The sequence below is a fragment of the Chiloscyllium plagiosum genome, unplaced genomic scaffold, assembly GCF_037043375.1.
Source record: "Chiloscyllium plagiosum isolate Xiang-an unplaced genomic scaffold, Cpla_swu_hap1 HiC_scaffold_11, whole genome shotgun sequence".
In the NCBI taxonomy this organism is placed as follows: domain Eukaryota; kingdom Metazoa; phylum Chordata; class Chondrichthyes; order Orectolobiformes; family Hemiscylliidae; genus Chiloscyllium; species Chiloscyllium plagiosum.
This window is the reverse complement of record NW_028270149.1, coordinates 68,718,553-68,745,978: the sequence shown is the minus strand read 5'-3', so window position 1 is coordinate 68,745,978 and position 27,426 is coordinate 68,718,553.

The window sequence follows — 27,426 nt, the reverse complement described above, 5'->3', positions numbered from 1 at the left end:
GTTAATGCTGAAGGAGCCTCAACCTTTGAGCTTATCTGATAGGTTTGAGATTTTTGCTCCCTGTGTGGATGAGAGTGTGAGCTGTTGGGAGGATGAGCAAATTGACCATAGTACTATGGTACAGAAGTCATTCAAGAGGGGCAAGAAAGAAAATATATAGTAGCAATCGGAGGTTGCATAGATAGGAAAATAGACACTCTTCTCTGTGGCCAGGATAGAAAACCTTGAAGGCTACATTGCCTGCCTGGTGCTCAGGTTCGGGATATCTCATCCAGGCTGCAGAGGACCCTGGTGTGGGACCAGAAAGATCCAGTTGGCATGATCCACATAGGTAACAAGGACATAGGGAGAAAGAAGAGGAAATATGAGCAGGTAGCAGCTAAATTAAAAAGAGGTATCAAAAACCTAGTAATCTTGGGATTGCTACCTGAGATATGAGCTGATTAGCACAGGGTCAACAAGATTAAAGAGGCAAACACGTGGCTTAAAGATTGTTGTGCGGGAAATGTGTTTGAATTCATGGGACACTAGCACCAGTATTGGGGAAGAAGTGAGCTGTTCTGATGGGATGGGTTTCACCTGAATCGTTCTGGAACAAGAACCCTGGTGAATCACATAACTAGGGCTGTGGATAAGACTTGAAGCTAAAGTTTAAAGCATTATACCCAACTGAACATATTAAATGGATATAAAGCACGTCCTTAGGTAACCATGAGAGCTGATAAGTAGGCATGAAAGATTCAGTCAGTGTACAAGTTGAGCACATAAGATCAGGCTGATAAACTGGTATGTTTCGTGTCTGTTTTATGATTGAGAACAGAGAACACAATGTACAAATTTCTACTTATTATCTATAAAACAAGTGATCATCATTTGTATTTGCATCCTTCACTTGTAATTCCTTTTGTCTCCCTTATACATTTCTTTCCTCACTAAGTTTTCACCTTCCTCTCTCCTGCCTTTCTTTCATGTGAAAAAAAGTCTCCTTTCTGTTTGTCTCAGCCATTTTGTTTTTCACCTTCTTCTTTCTCTTGAGGCCATCTGCACTGCGATAGGCTGTGATTACAGGATGAGAAACGTGTAAACAAAAACAGAGGTTTCTGAGAAAATAAAACTCAGCAGGTCTGGCAGCATTTGTGGTGAGAAACTCAGTCTGAAGAAGGGTCAATGGACCCGAAGCATTAACTCTGTTTTCTCTCCTCTGCCATATCTGCTGAGGTTTTCCAGCAATTTCTGTTTTTGATTCTGACTTCCAGCATCCACAGTTCTTTGCTTTTTTTTGAGGAACAAGCAGATCTCTGTAAGAATCCACAAAGCAGGCTGTAGAAATGAGCAAGGTAAAAACAATGACTGCAGATGCTGGAAACCAGATTCTGGATTAGTGGTGCTGGAAGAGCACAGCAGTTCAGGCAGCATCCGAGAAGCAGTAAAATCAGTAATTAGCAGTGAAGACCTACCATCACTGTATAGTATTCTCACCGATGTATCATGTTTCCTAACTCACACCATTTGTGTGTCAAAATGAGGTTGTGCTGCATTGTCAGACATGCTATGTTTTAAAATGAATGTTAAACCTATGCTCTAACTACTTGTTCAGGTTAAAGTTGTAAATCCAGGAATTCAAAATGAATTGCATGGGTACCCCCATGACAATCATGGAGAAACATCATAGGGACATTAAAATTCAGATTACCCTGTGTCCTTGCCTTTCAGCCAACATCAAAAGCAATGGATTGTTTTGCTGTCTATCGGCCTTGCTGTATTGAAACTGAATTCTACCTATGGCCACAGAGCAACAGCGCACATCAAAATTCAATTTGAATTCAATGAAATACCTCAGGAAGTTTTAATAATGAAACAAGATAGCATATGCCTGCATGCAGTCATACGATTTTTTTTAAAAGAGGAATATAATTACTTCTTGCTTATGATGGCTACTAAAGGTAAAGATGAGAATGAGAGTAATTAAGAACATAAGAATAGAAGTGGGCCATTAGATTCTTTTTGCCTGCTGCACTACTCAATAAAATCATGGCTAATTTCTGTGTGAACTTCACTTTGCTGGCTACCTTCATATCCTTCAATGTTCAAAGATTTTCAAAAGGATTGCTTTGAGTATGTTCAAGAACATTCACAGCCATCTGGGTTAGAAAAGTCTAAAGATTCACAACCTTTTCAGTGAAGTGATTCAACTCATCTCTCTCCTAAATATTTATCCTTTCTTCTGAGACAGTGATACCTTGTCCTCATCCAGGGAAGACATTTTCCAAGCATTTTCCCTACCAAACTCCTGAAGAAATATGTTTGAATAAGAACACTCCTCATTTTCCTAAATTCCAAGCAAACTAGGCTGATCACTCCTTAGGGGACAAACTACTAATCCCAGAAATCAGTTTTGTAAACCTTCATGTCACACTCTGTACGCCAAATGTATTCTTCCTTTGATAAAGCAACAAAAGGTCAGAGTTGAAGCTTCCCAGCCCCTGAACGATGTGGGTCATGGTGAGAAATTTTGGAAAACCAGGTGAGATATCCAATCTCCTCAACATTGAGATCAAAAGTTCAATTTTCAAACAAAGTGTTGAGCAATGAGATGAGCTAGGACAGTGAGAGGCCAATTTACATGGATTATCATTCATTATTATTGAAATAGCCATAGAACTGGCATCCCATCATCAAGTCACTCTTTATTTGCATGTGCATGGTGCATGGGCTCTGACCAGCCAGCTCAAAACCAGTCCCCAGGTTGAGGAGACCTTCTGAATCTCCAAATTATATTATTTTATTAAACAAATTACAAAAACAGTTTACAACAAACAGTTACATTTACAGCTGCATACAAGAGACAGCAATTTTACAAGGGAGAGGAGCAGCAAAGCCAGGCCCCAAACCCTACCATTTAAACAGTTTACAGGGACATGAGGACCAACCTCAAATCCCAGTTTCACAAAGATATAAAGAGACAACAGCAAAGACAGTTGTACATTAGACAGTACTGTTACATACAAAGTGCAGACAATACAGACCCAGCAAGCCCTCATCCCTCCCACCTTCCGACCACTCTAAGGCAGCCCGCCCCTACCCACCTTCCGGTTAATCTCCAAATTATGTCTGTCAGCCAGAGCTTCATGATTGGCCAGGTTAACAGCCCCAATCATGATCAATAAGATCCACCTAGCCCTTGGACCCAAGCAGTACAACTAACCTTATTACAATCTAATCTAACCTCATTAATGTTTAGCTCACTATTTTCTCACCCCTGGATAGAAACTAGTCACTGGGAATTCCCAATGTGAAAGTCAGGATGGCTATCTGGTGACACCTCTGGCTAGAACGATGAAGTGCAGAGCATATCCAACTGTCACTGAGTGTACTGCACCTGGCCCTCCAAGGCAGTAGCCAGCCTGTTCCTGGATGGTTGTTCTCCCATACGGTAGAAATGGCACTAACCCAGATTGCAAACTCCAGCCAGGCTGCCGGCGTCTGGCACCATGTCTTCCTCTGCTGGTCTTCCAGGAACAGGATGCCCCTCCTTTGTACCATCACCTCGCCCAGGACCTCCAGGTCGCTGTGGGAGAATTGTGGTGCCATATTCCTCTTCTCTATCATCTTTAAGTTCCGTCACTCAACAAGCAGGGAAGCTTCAGTATGCCAGTACCCATCCAAGAGCACAATGCCCTTTTAAAGATGATGCTGGCAGCAAGGGCTCAGTCTTTTGATTAAATCCGTTGAGTGCTGAATTGCTCTTGAAATGGTGCGTGGTAAGATGGGGTCAGAATTGGATGTGACAGATGCCAGAGTGGCGGAATTGATCAGTAATGATGTGAATTTGCTAAGATGCATTTGATATTGCAGTCTTAACCCCTCAAAGCTAACTCAACACAACTCAGATTAAACCAAAAAAAATATGATTCAGCCCTATGTTCTCCATATTGCTTATTATATTTTTAAGGGTAACTCTTTGTAAGTCTGTATGAAGGGACAGCCAGCTGGCTCTATATTTCCCAGTTTCTCAACTTTTAAAAAACTCAACTTTTATGTTTCCCTTCAAAGGTGCCTAATTTTACATCAGATCATATAATACCTTTCATGTCCTTTACCACCCACTTAACTTGCTTATATCCCTTATGTCCTCCTAAATGCTAACTTTTCCACTTAACTTTGTATCATCAGCAAACCTCCCTCCCTTGTGCTTGGTTGCCTCATCTAAATAATTGGCATAGATTAAAAATCCAAGGTTCAAGCACTGATTCTTAGAGCACTCTAGTAAAGTCACAATCAGGGGTGGCACAGTGGCTCAGTGGTCAGCTCTGCTGCCTCACAGTAGTAAAGACCCTCAGGGTGACTGTCTATGTGGAGTTTGCTCATTCTCCCCGTGTCTGTGTAGGTTTCCTCCGGGTGCTCTGGTTTCCTCCCACAGTCCAAAGATGTGCAGGTTAGGTGGATTAGTCATTCCAGATTGTACAGGGATGTGGAGGTTAGGTGGATTAGCCATGGGAAATGCAGTTACATGGATAGGGTAGGAGGGTGAGTCTGGGTGTGATGCTGTTCGGAGAATTGGTGTGGACTTGTTGGATCAAATGGTCTGTTTCCACACTGTAGAGATTCTGTGAAAACTTGCCAAGTGAAAAATCATCTATTTCTTCCTATTTTTATGAACTGAAACAACTCCACAGAGGCTGGTATCCCATCACTCTTTACTTGCATATGGCGAATCCTTGACACTGATCCAGCTCCCTCCGAACTAGCTGTCAGAGTGAACAGGATGTCTGATACTCGTTTTCTTATCTGTTAGCCAGGGCTCCCTGATTAGACCAGATTAAAAGTCTCATTTAGGGAACTCATATAATATGAGATCTACCTGGCTGACCTCATTACAATCACTACAATAACTAAGTTTCAATCCATTTTAATGCATTACTCCACAATCCCAAGTTTTGCATAATGTTTTGTCTGGCACTTTGTTAAATGCTTTTTGAACATTCAAATTTTCACCCTTATTTACACTCTCAAAAAGACTTTCACAGATTTGTCAAACATAATTTCCCTTCCAGAAGTCTGTGTTGTGTTGGCCCAATATTATGATTTCCTAAGGGCCATGTTACCACATCCCTAATAATAAAGACTAGTATTATCCCTACAAATGATAACAGATGACCTACATACAGTTCCCTGTTGCCTTACTTTGTTGAAAAATTGAGTTATGCTTGTTATTTTCCTGTCCATGAAGGATATTCTGGACTCCAGGGAAGTTAGGAAGATCAACACCAAAGTATCCACTATTTCAATAGCTATTTTAAGAGCCAAGGATTCGCGCTTTCAGGTTCAGGGAATTTGTTGCATAGGTTCCCAGTGCAACCTATTTACTAATACTAATGCCCCTAAGTCACACATTTTATAAGAACCCCTGGTACATAATTTTTGGCTTTTACTGTAAAGGTAGATGTAAACTAATGATTTAATATTTCTCTAACTTCTTTCTTCCTCATACATTTTTTCCTGTTGCTCCTTCTAAGGAATTTACATTTACTTTCACTTTTTCTTCCTTTTTGCATACTTAAGTGGGGAAAAGCTTTTTCAATTAGTTTTTATGTCTCTTGTTAGTTTGTTTCTTTTCCCTTCCTTCACCACTTTCCTAGTCATCCTTTGCTGAATTCCAAAATCATCCCAACTTTTATGCTTATTGAATTTTTGGCAAACCTATCTCTTTTAAATTTAATAATTTATTTAAATTCACATTTTGTACAGTTGGACATGGAATTTTAATAATTAAGGGAATGGATATTATGAATTAGCTCTTTAAAAGTTTGCCATTATTTATCCACCATCATGTCTTTTAATCTAGTTTTCTATCTCTCTTAAGCAGCTCACCGCATACTTGCATGGTTTACTTTGTTCAAGTAGGGGACCTTGGTTTTGGACATAAATAAATTAAGTTCAAAATCAACATAAAATTCCAACTTAACATAATTGTTATTTCCTAACCATTCCTTTACTAAAGGTTTATTCATTAATCTTTTCTCCTTGCACAATGTCAGAGCTAAAGTGGAGTTTGGATGAAAGGTTAGAGACCTGAAACATTAATTCTGTTTCTCTTCAACAACTGTCAAACATGCTGAGTACTTACATCATTTTCCCTTTTTTATTTCAGAGAGCCAACATCCATATTATTTTCCTTTTCGAAAAGGGACTGTTCCCTGATTGGTCCTTAACTAAAATTTATGCACTGCATGGTCTTTCAATGCACACTAGTACTGTAAATTTGGTTTCGAAAAATGTGGCGCTAGAGAAGCATAGCAGGTCAGGCAGCATCCAATGAGCAGGAGAACTGATGTTTTGGGCATAAGCCCTTCATCAGGAATTTGGCTTGCCCAGTTTATGTGAAGATTAAAGTCCCACTTTTACCATTGTTCATTACATCTTGAATTTCCTGATTTAAACTAATGTGCTTGCTGTGAATTTTTAATTTATTCCAATCAAGATTCTCTGTCCTGTTTGTTTTATTAAGCTCTGCTCAAATTGATTCTACACTTGATTTTCTGAGCTAAAGTCCTTGCCCTTTGCTGCCGTTTGCCCATAGTCTATTCTCCTTTCCATGATCTTATGTCTTATAAAATTCAAGTGTCCTGATATATTTCATTCCAAACCTTTGTAGCTATGCCACCACACTGTAATGGTTATTAACTCAAACCTTTTAATCTCTACCAGTGTTAATAATTCACCTATTTTTTTATAAATGCTTCAAGCATTCAGGCATGAGACCTTTAGTTTGAATTTTGTTTCTAATTTTTACTCATGTCACTGCAGAGCTCTTTGAAGCTGAAGGTAACATACTAGTGGAAAGAACGGATTTCATATTAGGATTATCTATGTTTTTCACTGCTGTCATTCCAGTTGATATGGAACCTTGTAACGTATGGAGTTGATGCCAAATGTTTCACTGGAGCTTAGAGAAATCTGCTCTCACAGGACGATTTTCACACAGTTTTGGATTGTTGTAAGGACTATTTACATAATACCTATTAAATCCTTACTTCGATAAGTGCAGGTTATTAAAATTAAATCTACTCCAACTGCATCTGCATCTGGAAGAAGGGAAGGATTTGTGGTAATAACCAGAAAAAAGCAAATATGCAGCTTCCAGCAAGATCATGCCCTTCAAATAAGAAAACAAGACCTGGTCATATTCTTTTCAATTCCAAATCCTCGAATCATTCTTCAATGTTCAAGAGATTTATGTCAAATTGAAAAGATGCTGTAAAATGGTGACAAGTTCTAAATTTTTTACCTGTACTTGTTGTAACTATGAAACACTGACTTAAAATATGGAGCAACTTGAACTGCTGTGTAGCAAAATTCAAGGATGCATTTTACAATACTTGTGTGTGAAGGCATTTCTTTCCTTTGGTGATTAAATGGAACATATTACAATCAGGTGAGGAGGGTTAATTTACTATCCTCATTTTAACCTCTCTTAGTGAATCGCAACAAATACTTTTATTTCTACCATGCGGCTTCATACAATTAATTAAAACTAAGGAGTCAATTACAATGCTTCTTGAGAAAAAAAGCAGATGAATTTTATTACCTGCTAACCCTGAAAAGACAAAACAAAGACATGACATCAAACACTCTTAAATAAAGGTAATATGTTAAAAAGCAAAAGCATGTCTGGTAGAGACTGAAAGAATAAAGTTTATGCAATTTTTAGAGTCCTTGAGATTTTAGATTGTCTATCCCGAGACCACACTTGTTTCATTGCAGACTCATATTATCAGGAGGGGCAAGGTTTGCAGGTATATTTGAATTCTTGGTGAATTGTTGATTCCCCCATTTGCTTTTTCACCATGTGTTGTCTTCTGGGAAGCTTAGAGAAAGAGAAGCTATAGGGAAGGCAGTGGGGTAATGGTCATGTCACTGGACAGGGAATCTGAAATAAAACCCATGATAATGTTCTGAGGACATGGGTTCCTATCTCACTACGGCAGATAGTGAAATGTGAATTTAATAAAAGTAGTAATTAAATAAAAACTAGCCTAATAGCAGCCATTAATTCGCTAGTTCATTCAAGTCTTTTAGGAGAGAAAAATGCCATCCTTACCTGATATGGCCTATGTGTAACTTAGATCCACAACAATATAGTTGATTCATAATTGGACAAGGTAATTTTTTTTTATTCATTCACAATGAGGATGTCCCTGGTTAGGCCAACATGCATTACCCATCCCTAACTGTGGAAAGTGTAGTTAAGAGCCAACTACATTGCTGTGGGTCTGGAGTCACATACAGCTCAGACCAAAGATGGCAGACTTCCTTACCTTTTCCAACAATCAGCAATGGGTTCATGGTCATCACTAGGCTCTTAATTTTTTTAAAATTGAAATCAAATTCCACCATCTGCCATGACCGATTCTAACCTGGGTCCCAAAACAATACTGGGTCTCTGGATAAACAATCCAATGATAATCCCACTAAGCCATCATCTCTCCAAAGTGATGGGCAATAGATGCTGGCCGAGCCCTTTTATGAATGAGCAAAAGAAACTGCTTTTCAAAGAAGGCAACCAAAGTTTGCTTAGTTTGAATATTCCCCAGTCTGGCTCCATTGCAAAGCTGAAATGTTGTACACAATCCTTGAGGACAATATGGGTGTGAATTCACAAGTGTAAATTAAAACAGAAGATGCAAATTTTGTGTTGTTTCAGTTGCCTGGTTTTATTTCCGTCAGAGAAAATGTTAATTTCAGCTGGGATAATTTCATTTATTCCACATTGAACTCCTGGACTTAGCTCAAACTGTAGTCAGGTGAACACGGAAACAATTTTAGGTCAGTTCCTGTCCTTTCTTTAGAAATATTTTTGTCCACAGAAGGTCTAAAATATACAGTATGATCAGATATAAAATGATAAAAATTAAAATGTGATAGCCTACATTTACCATGATTGTAACAAAGATATACTACAAACACTAACACCTTGAAACACACACTTCAGTTCAATCTCATATATAATGTAAAGTCCCTCATTGACAAACATGGAAGTATAAGCAAGGAATGATGTGATAGGAAAAAGTCACTGCCATGCACAGATCTCGGAGGCCTGCACAGAAGAGTGCACAGAGGTCTGGAATTCAGATATAAAGGATGCCTGGAAACAGGCATATATATTCAATTCATGAACAGTAATATAAGAATGTGAAGCAACAACTAAAAATAATCTCATGAAGATTGACTGTAGCAGACATAAAGTAGAAAACACTTTAAAGGTATTGAGAGAGAATCCAGACTAAATGCAAATTGAGGATCTATCAGATGCTGTCTAAAGCTGTACTCATAAACAATGAGGGTTAAATTAAAGAAAATAACCTCTTTAAGAAGCAAGGCGAGGAGTACACCGCAATGACTATTGGTATTTACAGAAGCATGCAGGAGGATTATTGAACAAGACATAGAGTAAGCAGGAAAAAAGAATTGCAGTTGGTCGATCAAAGTTATAAGAAATTCTAATGGCTTTTGTAACAATAGAAAAAGCAATCAGATAAAAGCTGTTGAACATGAATAGATGCAAACAAGATTGAATTTGAGGTTGAGCATCTGATTACTTCCTTCCAGTTAATATCTGTACAAGTACAGCTAGACCATACTTGTGTCAAGATCTGCAGATAGAAAGGGAACAAAGATAAAACACGTTATCTTTGAATGGCGTTGGAATAGATAACTTGAAAAAGACTCAGAAGTCTTTGAAAGCTCATTGCTCAACATGTCTAAACAATCAAATGGTGCTCTGCACAAAACAACTTCAAGGCTCTGTGGAAAAAAAATAGAAGTGGACTCAGATGATTCCCTAACATTCCTTAAAATATATTTGGCAGAACGTCTCATCACCAAAATTTTCAAACAAGAGTCAAAACGTGTCATGGGTAATGATGAAAAGGATCCTCTCCATCAAAATGTTCCAGCATGCATAGAATCTCAGCATTGTGTCTCAACTTGTCCTTTAGACAGCTGCAGTGAGGACAAGACCATTGCCCATCTCTTTCTGAAATGCACCTTAGCAATACAAATCTGCAAAGAGATGGAGTTTGTTGAAGTTCATCGTAATATTAAGACACAGTTAAAGGCAATGAATGCACAAAAGGATAAGAGCCCTGATAGCATTCCAGAGTGCTAATGAGGACTTAATCTCCAGAATTAACCATTTCCCAAGCCAAAACATTCAGTACAGCTACAGCATTGGCAACTACAGTTTGTTCTGATATAACACAATAGTCCAATCCATGTTATAAAAAAGTCATGTAATAGCAGCACCATGTTTGGAACTGGAATCACATTATAACCAATACAGGTAAGGAAAGTTCACATTCTACAAGTAACAGCCTAAATTCTTCAATCGTGTTATAACCAATTTGTGTTGATGAAATGTGCATTATAGCAGAACCAACTGTACTCAACAATATGGAGAATTGAAGACATCGCTTGTGCAAATAAAGAAGGATAAATGTAATTCACCAGTATATGCCTATCAGTCAACTCTCAGACATCAGTAAAATAATAAAGTGTGACATTGACAGTGTTATCAAATGATACAGATAGAGCAAAAAAAAACTATTCATCATTGCTCACTTTGGGTTCTCCCAGCACTCCTTAGCTCTTGGACTCAGTATACTTTTCAAACTTGAACAAAAGATAGAGTGTAAGTGATTGCCCTAAATATCAAGGCAGTATTTAAATGAATGAGGCATCAAGGAGTCTTGCCAAAATTGAAGTCGATGGAAATTGGAGGAAATGTTGCTACAGATTGGAATTGCAGCTAATACAAAGGAAGATCAAACGAAAGCAAAATTTACTGGAAAAGCTCAGCAGATTTGGCAGCATCTGTGAAGAAAAACCAGAGGTAATGTTTCAGATTCAGTGACCCTTCCTCAGAACACAAAGGAACCTGGTTGATGTTATTACCAACTGATCATCTCAGTCTCAGAATATTGCTGCAGGAGTTCCTCAGGGTCAGGTCCTCTGCCTAACCATTTTCAGCTGCTTCAACAGTGACCTACCTTTCATCATAAAGACAAAAGTGTGGGTGTTTACTGAAGTTTGCACAATATTTACTATTATTCATGACTTCTTGGGCCCTGAAGCAGACTTTAGCTACATACAGTAAGTTATGGATATCATTCAAAGATTGGACTGCCAAGTGGCAAGGAACATTCATGCCACCGAATAGTCTGTAATGAATTAGAATTAGAATTAGGTTTTATCGTCACATGTACTCAAGCACAGAGACACCTGAGTACAGTGAAAGTGAATAAAGTTGCCATTTCCAGCGCCATCTCAGGTACAAAGCTACCTAGATATAAAATTTAGTTAGAAATTAGGAAAATAAAGTTAAAAAGTCAGCATTACAGTCCACCCAAAGCAGAGAAAGAGAAAAAAATGGAAAACCAGAAGAGACCGGGGTGGGTGTCAACTTGGGCCTGCACTAGGCTTCTCCTTGAGGTTGGGAGTCCCTTGAGTCTGCATGTGGATTCACCTTGAGGCTAGGGAACCTTGCGTCTGCATGGGGATTCACCTTGAGGCTGGGAATCCCTGGGGTCTGCATGGGGCTTCACATTAAGACCAGGAGTTCCTTGAGTCTGCATGGGGCTTCACATTGAGACCAGGATTCCCTTGAGTCTGCATGGGGCTTCATCTTGAGGCTGGGACTCCCTTGAATCTGCATGGGGCTTCACCTTGAGGCTGGGGAAACTTTGAGTCTGCATGGGGTCTTCACCTTGAGGCTGGGACTCCCTTGAATCTGCATGGGGCTTCACCTTGAGGCTGGGGAAACCTTGAGTCTGCATGGGGTCTTCACCTTGAGGCTGGGACTCCCTTGAATCTGCATGGGGCTTCACCTTGAGGCCAGGAGTCCCTTGAGTCTGCATGGGGATTCATTTTGAGGCTGGGACTCCCTTGAATCTGCATGGGGCTTCACCTTGAGTCTGGGGAAACTTTGAGTCTGCATGGGGTCTTCACCTTGAGGCTGGGAGTCCCTTGAGTCTGCATGGGGCTTCACCTTGAGGCCAGGAGTCCCTTGAGTCTGCATGGGATTCATTTTGAGGCTGGGACTCCCTTGAATCTGCATGGGGCTTCACCTTGAGACTGAGGAATCTTGAGTCTGCATGGGGGCTTCACCTTGAGACTGAGGAATCTTGAGTCTGCATGGGATCTTCATTCTGAGGCTGGGAGTCCCTTGAGTCTGCATGGGGATTCACCTTGAGGCTGGGACCAGAAATGTAAGTGGACCAGTGAGTAACTCATCTCCTGACTCCCAGAGCTGATTGCCCCCCTGTACAAAGACAAGTTAAGAATGATGGCATCCTCTTCACTTGCTTGGATAGATACAGCTCCAACAACACCCAATGCCATCCAGGGCAAACAGCCTACGTGATGGTCAACCCATCCGCACCCTTAAACATTCACTCCTCTAGCAACAATGCAAAGTGGCAGCAGTGTGTAATATCTATAAGAAGGATTCCAGCGACTCACCCAACCTTCAACAGCACCTATGAACTCTACCATCTGGAAGGTCAAGAGCAACAAAGACATTGCAATATGACCACCAGATAGACTGAAGATATCCAAGGCGACAGCTCCTGACCATCTTCTAGAGGAGAATGAGGGTAAATGCTGGCCTTGTCAATAACACTCATGTACTTTGAAAGAATGAAAAACATTTTGAGTAGCTTTATAACACAGGACTCAATGCACCATAGGCTGGTCGCAGGGACACACTGAAATATTTATATCAGCTGCTGCCAAAGAATTAATGCCTCGGTGAAAGACGCTGTATGGTCTGTCTGAAAACTGCTTTCCTCCAGTGTAGAGTCATGACCCAATGTTACAGACTGACACTTTCCAAGGTCTAAGCTGATGTGCTCAGGATGGCACGAAAGCTTGGGGCAGTCACCACAAACACTGAAAGGCCACTACCTAAGACCTCCTTGTCAAATTAAATCTCGATGCTGTGACCCATGTGAATCTCCTCTGGCTGTTTGCACCAAAATAAATTTTTGCCATGAAAGCATTGTAGACATAACATGTCATGTGAAGTGTAATGAGGCACCTCATGTACTGCATTGAAAGAACTGGTCGGTTTTGCATTTGCAAGAATGTCAGTTTTGAATTGTTGTGTAACGTACTTCTAGGAATTTTAAGTATAATGTATATTTTTGCAAACGTTTGCAGAACAGATGTCTGTTTGTCACATCAGAATGTTAGATTACATAGAATGTAAGAGTGTAGAATGTATGTGAGAGAAAGGCATCATCAAATTATTCACTCCTGTAGCACTTTAGTCTGCTGGGAAAGAAGGGTAGCATACAAATGTAGAGAACAGCAGAAAACTTGACCCAAAGTAGCAATGACTTAAGCTATGAGGAAAGATTGGAAAAAATGGTCTTTCCAGACGGGAAAACAAGCATCCCAGGGATTACTTTGGTGCACACAATGAAGTGGAAGATAGGGAAAAGAGAAATTACATTCTCAGACAAAAGATCCCCATAAGTGCAAGCTATTAAGTGCACATTTAAAGCTTAATACAAGTCTTCTGCATAAAATAGGTGAGGATGTCAACCTGCTTCATTTACAACACAGGACTATGTGCATGCTGCAAGCGGGCATCAGAGCCGCCCCGCATTTGCCACGGGACTATGCCTACATCAGTAAAACTATAGGAATTCATTTTGTGTTTTAAACGGCAGCCGCAGCTTAAACCCACAGAACTCAGCAACTGCCGGTCCACCCACGTGACCGGGAGATGGGAGCCAGAGGACAGATCAAATCCACACTAGGCCAGACACTAACCATGACTCATAGACCGAAACTCCGGAGCTAATTAATATGGGAACCCATCTCCTAATCAAATCAAGAGACTGACTGAAACACACCCATATTCATCAATACAGAACCATCCTGACACAAAGGACAGGCATCCACCAGACAGGAACGAACAGACTAATACACACCAGCACCCCAAGGGAACAAAGGGGGGTGCCAGCCCCCAGGCCTCACAGAGAAAGACAAGCAGATAGTACCCGGACCCGTTTACATAATCCAATTAGCACCCTATTGTGTGTACACTGCAACTCTCCTGGGATGGCAGAAAACCCACCATTTGCACCTACTCCAGCGATAATGGGGAACTATCATCTCATTCATACTCAAAATCCTCACATCCTGACAAAGAAAAGTATATAATGTGTAGCAGCACGCGGGAACAGCAGAACAGCCGAGATTCGGACCTCGGTTGGTCTCCGCCAGTGTTACTGTATCAATAAATGTTACCGATTGTTGATCTGCACTCTGGGCTCGGACTGATATCATTTCATCCGCGCTAACAATGCCAAACAACATAAGCTGTAAATGATAGACCGAGCTAGTCAAGTCCACAAGATCATATCTAATCCCAGCAGTTCTATCACATCTAATTGTGAATGGCGGTCAACAATTAAACAACTCAACAGATGAGAAAGCTCCATTAAAATGCCACGGGACTATGCCTACATCAGTAAAACTATAGGAATTCATTTTGTGTTTTAAACGGCAGCCGCAGCTTAAACCCACAGAACTCAGCAATTGCCGGTCCACCCACGTGACCGGGAGATGGGAGCCAGAGGACAGATCAAATCCACACTAGGCCAGACACTAACCATGACTCATAGACCGAAACTCCGGAGCTAATTAATATGGGAACCCATCTCCTAATCAAATCAGGGGGAGCACAACATAACAGTGCAAAAATTAAGACTGAAGCACTTTTTAACAATCTTCAGCTGGAAGTGCCAAGTGGATGATCCATCTCAGCCTCCTCCATTGGTCCCTAGCATCATAGATGCCAGTCTTTAGCCATTTCAATTCATGCAGTATGGTATCAAGAAATGGCTGTAAAGGCACTAAAAATTGCAAAGGCTTTGGACTCTGACAACATTCTAGGAATGGTACGAAAGACCTGTGCTCCAGAACTTGCCTCACTCCTATCCAAGTTGGTCCAGTACAGCTACTGGAAGGTGTGGATATACTTTAAGAGAGTAAAAGCAGCAGAACTACCAGATACAGCACAAAGCATACTCAAAAAGGTAACAATGGAATACTGATTACATTGATTATGTTATTGATTACTCAATTAGTTCGTTGCTTGGAGACAAAAACAAGTTTGAATTTGGCCAATCAGTTCAAATTATACCCAAAACATATCAAACTCCAATCAAGTTTGAATTGAGAATATTGACAATCTTGAGGGCCAATGACACAATCAGATGCTCTGGAGCATTATGGAAAATTGAACAGTTGAGAGGAGAACTGCCACATCCTAGTATGTAAACAGACTGTCCAACAATAGCCCTCTTAAAAAGGCACCTTTTTGATCAATAATCTGTAAAACAGAAATTCCTAACCAGAAGAAAAGAAGACACAGGAAGATCTGAAGACAAGAACCAAAAGCTGTCTGGTTTTGAGATAAAAAGTGTTGTTTTGTAAATCTTAATTGGGAGTTTTATCAGACTAATATTATAGAAGGAAAGGTAAAAGATAGGTTAGAGAAAGAAATTGTAAATAGTGGTTAGTTAATTATTCTCTGTTATACTTTAAATAGCTCTTGGCCACTCAATTTTTACAGATTACTACATTGGATAAATCTTCTCTATATTGCTGGTTTGAAACTAAGCAGGAGAGTTTACCCCATGTCATAACACAACCCAACAATGTGAAAAATTGCCTGGGTATAACCTGTACACAAAACAAAGAACAAATGAACCTAGCCAATTGACACGCCATCAGTTAACTCCTGATCATCTACATAGTGATGGCAGGTGTCATCAACTGTGCTATTAAATTACAATTGATTAGCCATAGCCTGCTCATTGTTCAGCTCCTGATCTTATTTGCAGCATTGGATCAAACATATTGCCACACCGTGGACTTCTGCACTTCAGGACAGTGGCTCACTACCACCTTCTCAATGGTAATAAGGCATGGGTAATAAACGCTGGCCTCACCAGTGAAGCCAAAACTCCATTAATTAATTTAAAAGAAGAATGATCAATACAGTTGGTACCCATTTTACTTTGCCTCTTTTTAAGTTACGCTCCTTTAATGTTAATCAGTTATTAGGAATGGGCTTCACGTTTAAGATATTCAGTTTTGTTGTAATGTTGGTTCCCAGTGGGTCTGATGTGGGGGTGAGGTGGTCATATGACTTGCCTGGCAGCTTTTTGGAGTGAGTTGTCCTGGTCCCAGATTTTCCTGGTCACTGTCAACTCTCCCTCTTATTAACCAACCCAATCATGGCTGACTTCCCTCCTGTCAATGCTCCTGTTTAGTGTTGACCTACGTCTCACTGACTGTTTTGGTTACTGATGACCTGCTGAACCTCCTGCTTGGACCTCTCCAGCTTGTGTCTTACCTCTGCCCCCTCCAACATTGAGCTGCTGTTTCCGCATCTTGCTGCTCCCCTCAAAAGCCTTTCAAAGGCTGGGGAGAGAGAAGTGGGAGACATGGCAAGAGGGAGAGTCCAGGGAAGTTTGGCAACATGATTGGTGGCAAGCTAGGAGGATCAGAACTGGTGAATGGGAGGATCAGGGAGAATGGGAGCTAGGGAAGCAGAGAGCCAGGGAAGTTGTGAGCTGGAAAGTTGATGAATGGGAAAGGTGCTGAGACCGAGGGTGTACATAGGCAAGATAGCAGGTCAGAGAAGTAGCAAACCAGAGATTTAAAGAGTGGAAAAGGCATAAAGACAGATAGTTGGGTAGCGGGAGAGGCAGCAAGCCAATCAAGGAAGGAAAGAGGCAGTGAGCTGGATACAAAGTGAGCCAGAGATATGGCAAACCAAAGAGGCAGCCTGCCAGAAGTTTGGCAGTGGATGTGAGAGAGGTGGCAAGTCCCAGTGTCACAGAGCAGAAGAAGCATTGAGCTGATGGGGAAGAGAACCAGCGAGCCTGTGAGTGGGGCGAACGACAAGCTGGAGATTCCATGAGTGATAAAGTGGTTAAGTAGAAAGAGGCAGCGAGGTTCAAATATATTTTTGAATTTATTTTATTTTAGAAGTTGTTTTCTAAATCCATTCCTGGGATGTGTGACTTGCTGAATGGCTGGTATTTGTTGCGTCTCCATAATTACCTCTGAAACTGAATACCTGCTTAGTTAAGAGGTCATTGTGGGTCTGGAGACACATGTAGACCAGACTGGAGAAGAATGGCAGATTTTCTTCCTTAAAGTTCATCAGTGAACCAAATGGAATTTTGCAGCAGTCAATGATGGTTGCCATGGTCACCATTACTGAGCCTGGCTTTATATTCCAAATTAGTTAACTGGCTTAAATTCCATCCATCCCAATGATGGGATTTGAACCTGTGAGTCCCAGAGCATTAGTCTAAACCTGATGGATTACTCATCCAGTGAGATTACTTTGACACTACTGTCTCCCCCACAATACTGGGGAAATGTTGGAATTAATAGGAGTCTGATCATTAACCTCTTGAAACATATCATAAATACTCCTTTAATGGTCAACAAATCCTGGAATTGTACTTGAACCTGGAGTTTCAACTCAAAGGAACATTGGTGCACATGAGACTTCCAAAAGTACTTCATTTATAAATATGAAAACTGAAAAATGTGAAGGTTTCCATGTTGAAGGGTGCAATGATTTAATGTTATTTTCTGATGAGAAAGGTCCTCCAAAATCTGACTACAGCTTTGTCATTGGTTATAATCAGAAAAACTGATTCTGACTGGGTGTAGCTGAGTATCGTTCAAACACTAATTCTTTCAGTTCATTGTTTCATTTAAAGCTATATTTTTCAGGATGCAGCTACACCATTAGGTGAAGGCTTTCTGTGTATAATGGAAGATTTAAACAAATGGACAGATAGAAGACCATAACACAGGGATTCTTTATCCCAGCGGCATCAGGTCTTTCTAAACATAAGGGAAATCAAGGTTAAACTAAGCTAACAGTATTTACTGTTAAGCTAATAGTTCACAAATGATTGAGGAAATTGAGCAAATCCTTTGCCTGTCTCTCCTTCTCACGATGAGGTGTCTTTCTGACAGCCATTTTATCCTCCAGACAGGGCCTGCTTCTCTGCTCAAGCTCTCCTGCTTGGCTCCATCACTCACTGTCACCACCTACTGCTGGAGGCCCACATGCATGTACATGGAATGAACTTCCAGATAGAATAACTGAGGTGAGGAACCTAAGGTCATTGGGAACAACTGTGTGTTGAATGAGAAATGTGTAACGTTGCTCCAGATAGATGAATTAAATGGACCTATGGCCTTCTTCATCTGTAATTAATTTGCAATTTTAATTTCACCTCTTATTTGACTGCCCTCTTACAGATGGGAATTTAATGAAAGGAGAGGAGATTATAATGTACTTTGGCACGCATGGCTGAATTTGGGCCAAATAGTTTTCTCCTCTCTATCAATCTTACAAAACTGCCAATATTGTTACTACTAGTAGATTAATCAGTTATAAACTTAAAGATTTGGCTATCTAAAAGTAAGGAAAATCATTAGTAATTCAATATGTAATTCCAAAAGCAATACTTTCAGGCATGGTAAATGCTCCAAATGAATTATACTTGTTGAATACAGTTCCTCCCTGTTTAAATTGACTCAGCGATTGATGACTTATTATCAATAGAGGCACATTCTGCTGAGTGAAGGACAAGCCTCAACCAGGCAACCCTTTCATTTGGTGGTAAGCCAATAATTCTGCACTATGACTTTAAAACTGTTCACAAACCTTTACTGACCCACAACACTGAGGAATTCAGGGATGACGATCTCAATTTTTTTGATCAAAACACTGAGTCAAATCAATATGGTGAATTTACAGCTGCATAAAATCTACTGAAAACAATGCATTAAGGACTTTTGTAAGGTCATCAATCACCATTGCAAAATAAAATAACAATAGGCTAGACTCTGAAGGCAATATTAATTAGTTTGGGAAAGGGCCAGCATATGTGTCCAAGATTACCAGCATGTAGAGGGCAGACATACCTTTCTCGACATCTAAATTATTTTCACAGCTCAGACGTTTTAAATGATTGTGGTAGGTTAGTAAGGACTGAATTAAGATCCATACTCCATTCTTTACTTTTTTATTGCATTTGACACATGAGAGAAGAACATTGACTATATCATTGTTCTGGGCCCAGTGTGTATCCGAAAATACATTACCAGCAACACTGGTAACAGGACAATTGAATTTCATTCTAGTTCGAATCTTCTTAGCAATTTATAAAAGGGAGAGGCCCAGTAGACTTCCTCAGACGTAATTCTAGCCTTTTTAAATTCTATTTTCTATAATGATGATATTTTCTTTTGTATCCTTAGAGACTATGCCATTCCATTTGCATTTATCATCTTCTGCTCATATTCTGGGAAGACTTTTCCCATTCTTAATTACTTTAATCACATTTTTGATTGGTCTGACAGAAGATTCCATACATGTTTTTCGAGCTATTCACTCTGTGTTCATGGTTTGATGAAGAATTTGGATAAACACCTCCACAGATTGTACCTTTTGTAGGATCAAGACATTGTTAGTGGTTACGATATGTGAGAGGTTAAATTATCCATAACCTTCCTCCAGAACATTGGGTAATCATAATCCATCCCACTGTTCACCAACACAGAGATTTCTGTCACTTTTGTGAACTGATATTGGTCTTCCATTTAGGCAAAATTTCAATGAAACAAGGTTGGATATATCTTTCTGACAAGATTTCTCTGACAGTAAATTGGGATTAGCTGATGTGTTTACATGTACTCTATTCTTCAGAGAAGCATGTTCATACCTTTATCAGTTTTATAAAATAGATTGCATTTCATCACAAGAAATCAGTATCAAAAGTAGAATAATGTCACATAAAATCTTCCAGTTAAGCTCAAGTTTTCCCATGTTCAGTGATCTAATCTATAGTTACTAATGTCACAATGCCATTATGAAGCTCCAGTCAAACATTTAAGTCTTTGATGAACAGTAAATTTGCTGGTCAGTTGTGAGGCCCCCAGGTAGCAGAGAATCTTTTGACAGCACAGATTCCATCCATTAACAAGTTGACACGTGCTACCAGCATATTGTGAATGCACTATGTGAATGAGCTGTTGATATAAATAGCAATTGTTCAAAAGATACACAGGTCAAGCACTGGTGGTTTCAGCATTTGAAGCTATAAATTCTAAAATACTGAGATTGAAGACAACTTCGACTGAAGAGACTTTGTTATAAAGGGAAGATGCAAGTAAACTGAAAAATTGAATGCAATGCAAAAATTGAAGTAAAACAGAAAATGGTGGAACAATTCAACAGATCTAGCAATATGTATGTAGATAAATTGAAATCGGTTTAATGGGTTAACAAAATCTTCCTAGAAGCAAAACAGGAGAAGCAATGGCAAGTTAGTTGGGAAAATGTGGCAAGATTGAGAAAATGAGATTCTCGATGTTGAAAGAAAAAAAGTCTGATTTTCCACCCAATGTCTTAACGGTAAGACAAGAATTCTCTAAGTGGTGAGTTGACAATTTGTATGCATTAATGTCTCCTTGCCTCCATCTTGGCCTGCAGTCTGCACAGTCTCAGGGTATGTTGCATGGGAAACAAATGCCTGCATCTTTTGACTATGGAAGTTGCATGAACTTCACCATATCATGATAGAACATCTAGTGCAGATATAGTGCTGTTCACCACTTCAGTGTTGCACTTTGGAGCATATTGACACTGATCAGGCAAAGATTCATAGAGTCATAGAGATGTACAGCATGGAAACAGACCCTTCAATCCAACTCGTCCTTGCCGACCAGATATCCCAACCCAATCTAGTCCCACCTGCCAGCGCCCAGCCCATATCCCTCCAAACCCTTCCTATTCATATACTCATCCAAATGCCTCTTAAATGTTGCAATTGTACCAGCCTCCACCACATCCTCTGGCAGCTCATTCCATACACGTACCACCCTCTGCGTGAAAAAGATGCCCCTTAGGTCTCTTTTATATCTTTCCCCTCTCACCCTAAACCTATGCCCTCTAGTTCTGGACTCCCCGACCCCAGAGAAAATACTTTGTCTATTTATCCTATCCATGCCCCTCATAATTTTGTAAACCTCTATAAGGTCACCCCTCAGCCTCCGGCACTCCAGGGAAAACAGCCCCAGCCTGTTCAGCCTCTCCCTTAGTTCAGATCCTCCAACCCTGGCAACATCCTTGTAAATCTTTTCTGAACCCTTTCAAGTTTCACAACATCTTTCTGAGACCGGAATTGCACGCAATAGTGGCCTAAACAATGTCCTGTACAGCCGCAACATGACCTCCCAACTCCTGTACTCAATACTCTGACCAATAAAGGAAAGCATACCAAACACCTTCTTCAGTATCCTATCTACCTGCGACTCCACTTTCAAGGAGCTATGAACCTGTACTCCAAGGTCTCTTTGTTCAGCAACACTCCTGAGGACCTTACCATTATGTGTATAAGTCCTGCTAAGATATAAACATGCTGCTGTATGACTGGACAACAATAGTGCGTGCCAGCAGTGTACATGGTAAACGCACTGAATGTCAAACTGAAATCAAAATCTTCAGTTAAGTTGGGAGTGGGGGTTACTGTTGGCAGTCAGAGGGCCCTGTCGTAATAAATCAAGTGTATCATCCAATACCAGTCGAGGGTTTTGGACACTATCAGTTGGATGTTTAGGGCAGTCAGGCTCGGAGGTTCCATATCATTGCAATCTAGGGATGGAGCCACTATCGGTATGCAGGTGGAATGCAACCAGTCTAGGGAGGTGCAGGAAGTCAGTTGGGAAGCTGTACAGGGATCAATTAAGGATACAATCACTTATCAGTCAGGAGTCTCCTTCCATGTCAATCATGGGTTCCTTTTCACTGAAGGTCAAGGAATGGGGTTTTTATAGGCGGGTGTGGATGTTAATTGTGAGAATTAGGAGTCAGCATGCGTGAATGTGGAGTGGCAAATACTTATGAGATAGTGATGACTCTGTTTGTAAGAATGGGCAACCATATTGCTTTGGAACATATGAGTTACTGTCAAGAGGGTGGGCATTGATGATCAATAACACCCTGACTCAGTAGAGTGGAACAGTATATCACAATCGAGAGTGTAGTGCTGGAAAAACACAACAGGTCAGGCAGCATCAGAGGAGAAGAAGAATCAACATTTCGGGCATAAGCCTGCTGTGCTTTTCCAGCGCCACACTCAACTCTGGTCTTCAGCATCTGCAGTCCTCATTTTTTCCCAGTGTATCACAATGTTTGACATGGCTAAGCTATAGGACTGGGGCTCAGGGATAAAGTCAGGAGATGAAGACTTAAACGAGAGTTGGGTGGGAACTCAGTAATGTCCTTCAAAGAAGGAAATCTGCCAACCTAACCTGGTCTGGCCTTCATGTGACTCCATCCCTCAGTAATGTGGTTGACTCTCAATAGCCCTTTGAAATGGCTTAGCAAGTCACTCAGTTGGATCAATCACTATAAAGTTTAAACAAAGAAATTAAACCAAATGAACCACCCTGGTATCATAGAGTCATAGAATCATAGAGATGTACAGCATGGAAACAGTTCCTTTGGTCCAACTTGTCTATGCCGACCAGATATCCCAACCCAATCTAGTCCCACCTGCCAGCACCTGGCCCATATCCCTCCAAACCCTTCCTATTCATATACCCATCCAAATGCCTTTTAAATGTTGCAATTATACCAGCCTCCACCACTTCCTCCGGCAGCTCATTCCATACACACACCACCCTCTGCGTGAAAAAATTGCCCCTGAGGTCCCTTTTATAACTTTCCCCTCTCACCGTAAACCTATGCCCTCTAGTTCTGGACTCCCCGACCCCATGGAAAAGACTTTGTCTCTTTATCCTATCCATGCCCCTCATAATTTTGTAAACCTCTATAAGGTCACCCTTCAGCCTCCGACACTCCAGGGAAAGTAGCCCCAGCATGTTCAGCCTCTCCCCATAGCTCAAATCCTCCAACCCTGGCAACATCCTTGTAAATTCTTTTTGAACCCTTTCAAGTTTCACAACATCTTTCCAATAGGAAGGAGACCAGAATTGCACACAATATTCCAACAGTGGCCTAACCAATGTCCTTTACAGCTGCAACATGACCTTCCAACCTCTGTACTCAATACTCTGACCACTATCCTTTCTTCACTATCCTAAATATCTGCGACTCCACTTTCACGGAGCTATGAACCTGCACTCCAAGTCTTGTTGTTCAGCAACACTCCCTAGGACCTTACCATTAAGTGTATAGGTCCTGCTAAGATTTGCTTTCCCAAAGCGCAGCACCTCGCATTTAAGTGAATTAAACTCCATCTGCCACTTCTCGGCCCATTGGCCCATCTGATCAAGATCCTGTTGTAACTGTCTTTGCTGTCCACTACACTTCCAATTTTGGTGTTATCTGCAAACTTACTAACTATATCTCTTCTGCTTGCATCCAAGTAATTTATATAAATGACAAAAAGTAGAGGACCCAGCACTGATCGTTGTGGTACTCCACTGGTCACAGGCCTCCAGACTGAAAAACAACCCTCCACCACCACCCTCTGTCTTCTACCTTTGAGCCAGTTCTGTATCCAAATGATGAGTTCTCTCTTTATTCTGTGAGATCTAATCTTGCTAACCAGTCTCCCAAGGGAAACCTTGCCGAACGTCTTACTGAAGTCCATATAGATCACATCTACCGCTCCGCCCTCATCAATCCTCTTTGTTGCTTCTTCAAAAAACTCAATCAAGTTTGTTAGACATGGTTTCCTATACACAAAGCCATGAAAACTATCCCTATTCAGTCCTTGCCTTTCCAAATACATGTACATCTTGTCCCTCAGGATTCCCTCCAACAATTTGCCCCCCATGTCAGGCTCACTGGTCTATAGTTCCCTGGCTTGTCCTTACTACCCTTCTTAAAGAGTGGCACCATGTTAGCCAACCTCCAGACTTCCGGCACCTCACCTGTGACTATCGGTGATACAAATATCTCAGCAAGAGGCCCACCAATAACTTCCCTAGCTTCCCACAGTACACCTGATCAGGTCCTGGGGATTTATCCACCTTTATGTGGTTCAAGACATCCAGCACTTCCTCCTCTGTAATATGGACATTTTGCAAGATGTCACCATCTATTTCCCTACTTTCTATATCTTCCATATCCTTTTCCACATTAAATACTGATGCAAAATGCTCATTTAGTATCGCCCCCATTTTCTGCAGTTCCACACAGAGGCCGCCTTGCTGATCTTTGAGGGGCCCTATTCTCTCCCTAGTTACCCTTTTGTCCTTAATGTATTTGTAAAAACCCTTTGGATTCTCCTTAATTCTATTTGCCAAAGCTATTTCACGTCCCCTTTTTGTCTCCTGATTTCCCTCTTAAGTGTACTCCTACTGCCTTTATACTCTTCTGAGGATTCACTTGATCTATCCTGTCTATACCTTACATATGCTTTCTTCTTTTTCTTAACCAAACCCTCAATTTCTTTAGTCATCCAGCATTCTCTATACCTACCAGCCTTCCCCTTCACCCTGACAGGAATATACTTTCTCTGGATTCTCGTTATCTCATTTCTGAAAGCTTCCCATTTTCCAGCCATCCCTTTACCTGCGAACATCTGCCCCAATCAGCTTTTGAAAGTTCTTGCCCAATACCGTCAAAATTGGCCTTTCTCCAATTTAGAACTTCAACTTTTAGATCTGGTCTATCCTTTTCCATCACTATTTTAAATCTAATGGAATTATTGTCGCTGGCCCCAAAGTGCTCCTCCACTGACACCTCAGTCACCTGCTCTGCCTTATTCCCCAAGTGTAGATCAAGTTTTGCACCTTCTCTGGTAGGTACATCCACATACTGAATCAGAAACTTTTCTTGTACACACTTAATAAATTCCTCTCCATCTAAACCCTTAACACTATGGCAGTCCCAGTCTATGTTTGGAAAGTTAAAATCCCCTACTATAACCATCCTATTATTCTAACAGACAGCTGAGATCTCCTTACAAGTTTGTTTCTCAATTTCCCTCTGACTATTAAGGGGTCTATAATACAATCTCAAAAAGGTGATCATCCCTTTCTTATTTCTCAGTTCCACCCAAATAACTTCCCTGGATGTATTTCTGGGAATATCCTCCCTCAGCACAACTGTAATGCTATCCCTTATCAAAAATGCCACTCCCCCTCCTCTCTTGCCTCCCTTTCTATCCTTCCTGTAGCATTTGTATCCTGGAACATTAAGCTGCCAGTCCTGTCCATCCCTGAGTGATGTCTTTGTGGTTGCTATGACATCCCAGTCCCATGTTCCGAACCATGCCCTGAGTTCATCTGCTTTCCCAGTTAGGCCCCTTGCATTGAAATAAATGCAGTTTAATTTATTAGTCCTACCTTGTCCCTGCCTGCCTTGACTGTTTGACTCACTTCTGTTCTCAACTGTACCAGTATCAGATTGATTTCTTTCCTCACTATCTCCCTGAGTCCCAACCCCCACCTTACCAGTTTAAATCCTCCCGAGCAACTCTGGCAAATCTCCCTGCCAGTATACCAGTACCCTTCCAATTTATGTGCAATCCGTCCTTCTTGTACAGGTTATTTCTACCCCAGAAGAGATTCCAATGATGCAAAAATGTGAATCCTTCTTCCATACACCAGCTCCTCAGCCATGCACTCATCTGCTCTATCCTCCTATTCCTGCCCTCACTGGCTCATAGCACCATGAGTAATCCAGATATTACTACTCTCAAGGGCCTTCTTTTTAAATTCCTGCCTAACTCTCTGTAATCTCCCTTCAGAAACTCAAACTTTTCCCTTCCTATGTCATTGGCAACCTAAAACAATGGCAGAAACAGCCATGTCAATGCTGGAAGTCCTCCTACTAACGTCTGAGGGCAAGTGCAAAAATATCGGAGAGCGGTCTCACAAATTAGTCAAGTAACAGTCTGACACAGTCATACTCATGGAATCATACTGTACAGATAATGTCCCAGAGACTGCCATCACCATCCCTGGATATATCCTATCCCATCGGCAAGACAGACCTAGCAGAGATGGCGGCACAATGGTGTACAGTTGGGAGGGATTTGCTGTGGGTGTCCTCACCATTGACTCTGGACCCCACGAACTCTCATGGCATGTGGTTAAACACAGACAAGGAAACCTCCTGCTGATTAACACATAACTATCCTTCTTACCTGATCAGCCAGTATTTGACAATGTTGAACGACGCCTGGAGGAAGCAGGAAGGCAAGGGTGAGGGATTTCAATGTCCACCACCATGTATGGCTCAGCAGCAATAATACTGATCAAACTGGTCAGATCCTAAAGGACATAGCTGATAGACTGGGTCTGTAGCGGGTGGTGAGGGAACCAACAAGGGAGAAAAACATACTTGACCTCATCCTCACCAATCCGAGGGCTGAAATGCATCTGTCGATGACGGTATCGGTCAGAGTGACCACTGCACAGTCCTTGTGGAGATAAAGTCCTGCTTTCATATTGAGATTACCTCCATCCTGTTGTGTGGCACTTTTATCATGCTAAATGGGTCAGACTTGAACAGATCCAGCAATTCAAGACTGGGCACCCATGAGGCGCTATGGGTCTTGAACAGCAGCAAATCGTACTCTAGTACAATCTGTAACCTCGTGGTCCAGCATATCTCCCAGTCAACCATTGTCATCAAGCCAGGAGTCAACTCTGGTTCCATGGAGAGTGCAGGAGGACATGACATGAGCAGCACCAGGCATACCTGAAGATAAGCTGTCAAACTGGTGAAGGTACAAAACAGGATTACTTGCATGGCAAACAGCATAAGCAGCCAGTGATAGATAGAACTAAGTGATCCCACAACCAATGGGTCAGATCTAACCTCTGCAGTCCTGTCACATCCAGTCATAAAGGGTGGTGCACAGTTAGAAAACTCACTGGAAGAGGAGGCTTCTCAAATATCCCCACCTTCAATGACAGAAGATGACAAAGCCCAGCCCATCAGTGCAATTTTCAGCCAGAAGTGTCAAGTGGATGATCAATCTTAGCAGTGGTCCCCAGCATCACAGATATCAGTTCTAAGACAATTTGGTTCACTCCATGATATATCAAGCAATATTGGAGACATCAGATACTGCAAAGGCTGTAGGCACTGACAACATTCCAGCAATAATGCTGAAGGCTTGAGCTCCAGCTCTATCCATGCTCTTCCTGTGCAATTGCCTAGATGGGTGCAGCTCCAATGACATTCAAGAAGCTTGACACCATCCAGGATAAAGTGGCCTGTGATTGGAACTATTTTCACAAATGTCCACATCCTCCACCACTGACGCTCAGTAGCAGCAGTGAACACCTCTACAAGACGGACTGCAGGAGTTCACCAAAGATTCT